General features: G+C 40.3%; 2 pseudogenes; both read left to right on the plus strand.

Annotated features, from left to right (window-relative positions):
• Positions 1–4,320: 4,320 nt before the first annotated feature.
• LOC150064938 (destrin pseudogene) lies at positions 4,321–4,787 on the plus strand (annotated as a pseudogene).
• Positions 4,788–4,972: 185 nt separating this feature from the next.
• LOC150064939 (DNA replication complex GINS protein SLD5 pseudogene) lies at positions 4,973–5,635 on the plus strand (annotated as a pseudogene).
• Positions 5,636–6,260: the final 625 nt, after the last annotated feature.

A 6,260-nucleotide genomic window follows, 5' to 3' on the forward strand; every position in this document is an offset into this window, starting at 1 on the left:
TTCCTTTCTTTGACTATACTTTCATGTGTGTCTGTACCTACATTCATGTTAATATCTATAAGTATACCTAGGTGAGTGGTGCATATATGTTCAGAACATACCCTTCATTGTTGTTAAGTTCATCACGTTTTGTTGTGGTATCAGACAAGATATCGCTACAGGATGAAAACAAAGCACATTGTCAGGTATCTTCTAGACTTGATTACATATCCCCCCATATTTCTCCAATAACCATCAACCAACCGTTCAAAAATGTTTTGTTCTACTTCTATGTATTTCAATATATTCTGTAGTTTATCTAGCTGTCTATTTCTACTGGAATTCCATCATGGGATGATAGCATGCAGTAATACAATCATTTCTTTTTTCCCATATATTTTTTGTAATTAATAGAAGGGTTACATTATATTCACCAGATTGAAGGTGCATCACTTCACATACATTGATACCCTTTCTCATGTCTTGGTCCCCATTTCCCTCCCCTCCCCCCGGAACATTATCTTGTTTTCCCCCCTTCCCTATCTGTTTTCAAATAACCTAATATACGTATATACAATATATCAGATAACAAGGTGAAATACTGTAACAATATGAGATAACCAAGGGACAGCAAAAGAGATGAGAGATAACAGTACATTAAGGACAACAATCACTCATTATATGGCTTTTGTTTCTATATCCTGGAGGTCCTTTCATTTAGTGTCATACGACATGGACTTATGTATCTAGGTTTTGTTCTATTGTATATCTCTGCTAGGGGAGCTCAAGGTTTCTACTGATTATGAAAATGAGGGACACCATAGAGCCTATGTTCCTTTGAGTCTGACTTACTTCACTTAATATGATTTTTTCTAAGTGTTTCCATTTCCTTCCAAATGGGGCGATGTTGTTCTTCCTGACAGCAGCATAGAATTCCATTGTGTATAAATACCACATCTTGTTGATCCACTCATCAACTGAGGGGCATCTGGGTTGGTTCCATTCTTTGCTATGGTAAATAGTGCTGCAATGAACATCATTGTGCTAGTGGCTTTAGTATGTCCTTGTTTCTGGATGGTTGGGTAGATGCCAAATAGTGGAATTGCTGGATCATAGGGGAGCTCTATGTCTAGAGAAGTAGGACTGCGTTAAACTGCAGGGCTTCTGTATGGCAAAGGACATAGCTAGAAAATTAACTAGACAACCTACAGAGTGGGAGAAGATCTTCACTAACCATACAACAGACAAAGACCTCATATCTAAAATGTATCAACAGCTCAAAAAAATGAATCACTTCAAAACTAATCTCCAAAGAAACAACCATCTAGTAAACAGACGAACCAAAGACGTAAGAGTCTTCTCTGAAGAAGAAATATGAATGGCCTATGGACACATGAAGAAATGCTCGACATCTCTGGCCATAAAAGAAATGCAAATCAAAACAACTCTAAGGTTTCACCTCACTCCAGTTAGAATGGCCTTGATTGAGAAATCTAATAACAACAGATACTGGAGAGGATGTGGACAGGAGGGATCATTACTCCACTGTTGGTGGGAGTTCAAATTCCTTCAACCACTATGGAAAGCAGTATGGCATTTCTTCAAAAGACTAAACAGAGCTCCCCCAATCATTTCTTATGTGTATCTATTAAGACTTCCTTTATACTCTACAAAGAAAACCGTTCGTATAATTACATTGTAATAGAGAAGGAAAAGAACAATTCTGCCTTTGTGCTGTAAATGTTATTTCCTTTGGAGAAAGCTTGGGGAGTGCTGGGATGATACTTATTCTGTGACTGTTGAGTGGACTATTAGGCAGATATGTGCTTCCATTGGCTATATGTCATCGGTTGAATCGGTTGTGGATTCTATGGAGAGGATCGAACATGGTTGTCATCTATCTCTTCATTTATGTGCAGTGGTGTCTGTTGTGTGAAATTGGGTGCATTGAGGCTCAGCTGCCTTTTTGTTGCTAATCATTGCAGTATCTTAGCCACATGAAGTCACTTTCATCTTGTATTATTTTCAAGTTTTCTTTGTTACATAGAAATACATTTTCATTTTCTTCCTTTTCAGCTCCATTCCGGGAATACCTTTTTCCATCCTTTCACTTCAACCTGTACTTGTCTTTGCTAAGGAGGTGAACTTCTTTTGGGGATATTTTTGTGCTGGAACTACTAGGGCTTCATCTTAGGGATTGGTTGCTCTTCCTTAGGTTTCTCAATCAATTCTGGTACTCTACCATTGAGCCATACTTTCAGCTTTTTGCAAGTTAAATGGAAATCACAATCTCATACAATTCCTGCCTATGCTGTCTTTGAACCATGGTCTTCATGAGATCTCAACAGTACTGACCATTACAGGCATGAGGCACCATTGCCCAGAATCTGTGTCATCTACCTTGACTGAGGTAAAAAGTACCAGGTGTATAGTGTTCATGAGGTACAAAGTATACATGATTCCATAATTTCAGCAAAGCAGTGCCTATATATATATATGTATATGTATATGTATAAAAACACACACATGGAGAATTCTTAGGTGAGTCTCCTGTCTCCTGGAATTTATCATTTGTTTAGATATAAGACTCTTCTTGGGGTGGCTACATAAAGACAATCGCATTTGGAACAGCATGAGGTAGTGGTAGGCAGGAAGCAGAGGTGACTTCAGAAAGTTCAGTGAAGCTAAGAATCCTACAAGTGCTCTTCCCTCTCAGGTAGTGTTGTCTCTATGTTAGGTGGGTGCCCCAGGCCTTCACAAGTTCCTTCATCATTCCTGATGGAGCTTCTCTCACAGCCCTATAAAGTCTTGATATGTCTTCACAGAGATGAAACACTGAACATTGAGTTTTTTGGCTGTTTTGCTTTCTTTAGTTGGTTTTGTCCTTCTAGTCCTGGGTCTTGAACTCAGGGTGTGGGCCTGGGTCCTTGAGCTGTTGCAATCTATCCCTCTACCACAACCTACCACTATAGCAGCACTTCTGAGTTTTTCTATGTGCATGTAGTACCTAGGAATCAAACCTGGGGTTTCCTGTGTGCTAGATAGGCAATCTAATAGTAGACCACCCACTCAGACTAGTTGTTTATTTTTTTCTTTTATTTCCTTTCTTTCTTAGTTTCACTCCCTTCCTTCCATCCTTCCTTCTTCCCTCCCTTTCCCCAACTCTGTCTCTGTCTCTCTGTCTGTCTCTATCTGTCTCTCTCTGTCTGTCTTTTTTCTTTCTTTCTTTTTCCTTCACCTGGCTTGATACTTGATTTTTGGGGAGAATGCGGTGGGCGTTGGTCCAGAGTCTTATACTCAGGGCTTGGCTGCTCTCCCAGAAGTCTTCAGCTCAAAGCTTGTGCTATGCTCCTGGAGCCATAGCTGCACTTCCAGTTTTCTGATGATTAATTAGAGTCTCCTGGAGTTTTGTGCTTTGGTGACTTTGAACTGCAGTCCTCAAATCTCAGCCTCCTGAATAGCTAGGATTGCAGGGGTCAGCCAATGGCACCCAGTGATACTTGATAATTTTTTAATGAAATATATTAACTGTAAAGTGAGATGACTCAAGACTTGAGCTGTGGCATTCACAATCAAATCAAATGTCAGTGACAACATTGATTTGTCTTTTCAATCAGCTGCAGTTTGGAGGTGTAAATGCCCTCAATCCACCCAGTTTGCTGATTCCTTCATCTCATCCATTCTTCAGCATCATCTTGAAGCTTCTGTCTCAGATAGGATTCAGAAACCATAGTCCTGAGGCAGGAGCTTGATCCTTGGGATTAGAATTGTGGCCCTCACTTCACTTGGTAGAAGCACCATAGCAGAAGCACTCTGGCAGGATAATGAATACTTCTAGGATTTTAGTTTCATTGTTTTCTGCTAAAGAGTCTTCAGAAAACAGTGGAGCCTTCTACATCCTATTACCTCCAAATAAAATAATTAAATCACTACTGCTTTGTAAAACTTAAGAGAACTTTAATCTCCCTGAGAGAGTCCACATGAAGTATCTAAGTGACAAATGTAGGAATGATGATTCCCTCAATAAGAAAATCAATCCCCCCTTCCCTCCTCCCCCTTCTTCTCCTCTTCCTGCCACTTTCTCCCCCTACTCTTTTTCTTCTGTGTCTTCATCCTTTATGTCTTCCCTTTGTCCAATTGTCTTTCTCTTGCATTGTAATGGGGATTGGACCCAAGAACTTGCCCATGCTAGACACTTAAATGACTTACTACACATATCCTATCTCAAACCAAAGACAGAGGAATAGTCTGTCCCGCTTCAGTGAGGAAAATGCTCTGAAGTCTAGACTCTGGCCGTCTCCCATCCCGGCCCTTCCAGTCCCTGTGACCACCCCAGCCAAGATGGCCTCTAGTGTGCAAGTTGCTGAAGTGTGTCATATTTTCTATGACATGGAAGTTTAAAAATTCTCCACACCAGAATAAAGCAAGAAAAGGAAGAAGGTTTTCCTTTTTTGTCTCATTGCAGACAAAACTTACATCATTGTTGAAGAAGGCAAAGTAATTTTAGATGCAGATGTTGGTGTTACCATAACTGATCCTTTCAAGCATTTTGGGGGAGTGCTTCTTGAAACAGGTTGTCACTATGCTTTGTATGATGCAAGCTTTGAAACCACAAATTCTAAAAGAGTTGATATTTTTGTGGGAGCAAAAAAATCAAATGATCTGTGTGAACTCCATGCCATTACAAAGAAGCTTCAAGGCATAAAGCACGAATGTCAAGCAAATGGGCTGGAAGACCTCAACATGCTTGTATTGCTGAAAAGCTAGGTGGGTCATTAATTGTGCCTTCTGAAGGGTGCCCTGTTTAGGCCATCATTCAGTGCCACAAATTAAAGCTTCCATGTTTAATGTTATCCTCTTGCTACCTAAGTAAAGCAAATTTAGCTAGGACAGGGTTTTACTGGGGGGAAGCTGTCTTGTCATCTTCTAGAGTAAACTAAGATATATAAATATGTGGGGAAAATGGCCATAAATATATCTAGAGTCTAAAGTTAAAAACAAAATCTTGGTGCAGGAGTGCGGGAGTTGGATGGCGGGAGGTGAGGTTCCTGGTTTCAGAGAAGATGACAGAGGAACTGGATTTCATAGGGCAAGACTCAGTGAGGAGGTGGTGCTAACTCTTGCAGAGCTCATGGAAAGGCTGGAGCAGGCCTGGAGGATGCAAACTTTGCTCCTGAACTTCTGGAAAGCAAGTGTGAAATTGTAGAATGCGTCACAGAACAGCTGGATCACATGGAAGAAAATCTCAAAAGAGCCAAAAAGGGAGATCTGAAAGTTAGTATATGTCAAATGGAGATGGAGAGAATCCGTTATGTCTTTAGCAGCTGCTTGCAGTATTGACTCACAATGATAGAGAAGTTTTTCCCTCACATTCTAGATAAGGAGAAGACAGGATCCTGAAGGGGAACCTTGCAGCCTTTCTCCAGAGGAATTTCCCTTCACCAAAGAGCACATGGCTCACAAGGACACTTATCTTAAAAATGTCACCTTAAAGCACATGCCTCCCAACTTACAGAAGGTGGACCTCTAGAGGGCAGTTACCAAACTAGATCCAGACTCATATGTGTTTCTGAGAGTAAAAGAACAGCAAGAACATAGTTTGGTAGAACCCGAATCAGATGAGCAGATGGATTGGATGAGGATTCCCAACACTTGATCCAGTATTGTTCCTCTGATTGCTTCTGGAGCAGTGCAGCTAATTTAAAAATAACCAAGTGTGAAGACACGGAACCCCAGAAAACATGAGAAAGCCTATGCCACTACATGCCTCAGAACACTAAGGAGCTATTGCTCCTGACAGCAGGCTTTTCTCCCATTGCTGTGGGCCAGTAAGAATGACAGGAATGCTACACTTCCATCTCAGCCAGCATCAGTGGGTGGGGCCCTGGCTCTTTTTGTTCTGAATATGAGGCAAATAAACAAGTCTGTATACCTTTTCAAAATAAAATTCTTTGAAAAATAAAGAATAATTCTTTAAAAAAAATCTTAATTGTGAGAAGACTTTAAGAACAGTGTTGAAAGAAATCTGTGGACACTTGGATGCCAATACAGTGATCTCCGTGTTTGCTTCTTTAAACACACACACACACACACACACACACACACACACACACACACACACACACTGTACTTTCTATCTTACATTTTAAATGGTAATCCACTTGTAGGTACTCTTTTGGTTTCTACTTCAGTTTTGCTAAAGAATAAAAAGGAATGCAAAAGAAACCATGTCAGTTTGGGTCAAGTTAGTTATAATTAATGTTTAACTAGCAAGCTGATCT

This window comes from Megascapheus bottae, chromosome 3 (genome assembly GCF_031878675.1).
Source record: "Megascapheus bottae isolate mThoBot1 chromosome 3, mThoBot2.hap1, whole genome shotgun sequence".
NCBI classification, from domain to species: Eukaryota; Metazoa; Chordata; class Mammalia; order Rodentia; family Geomyidae; genus Megascapheus; species Megascapheus bottae.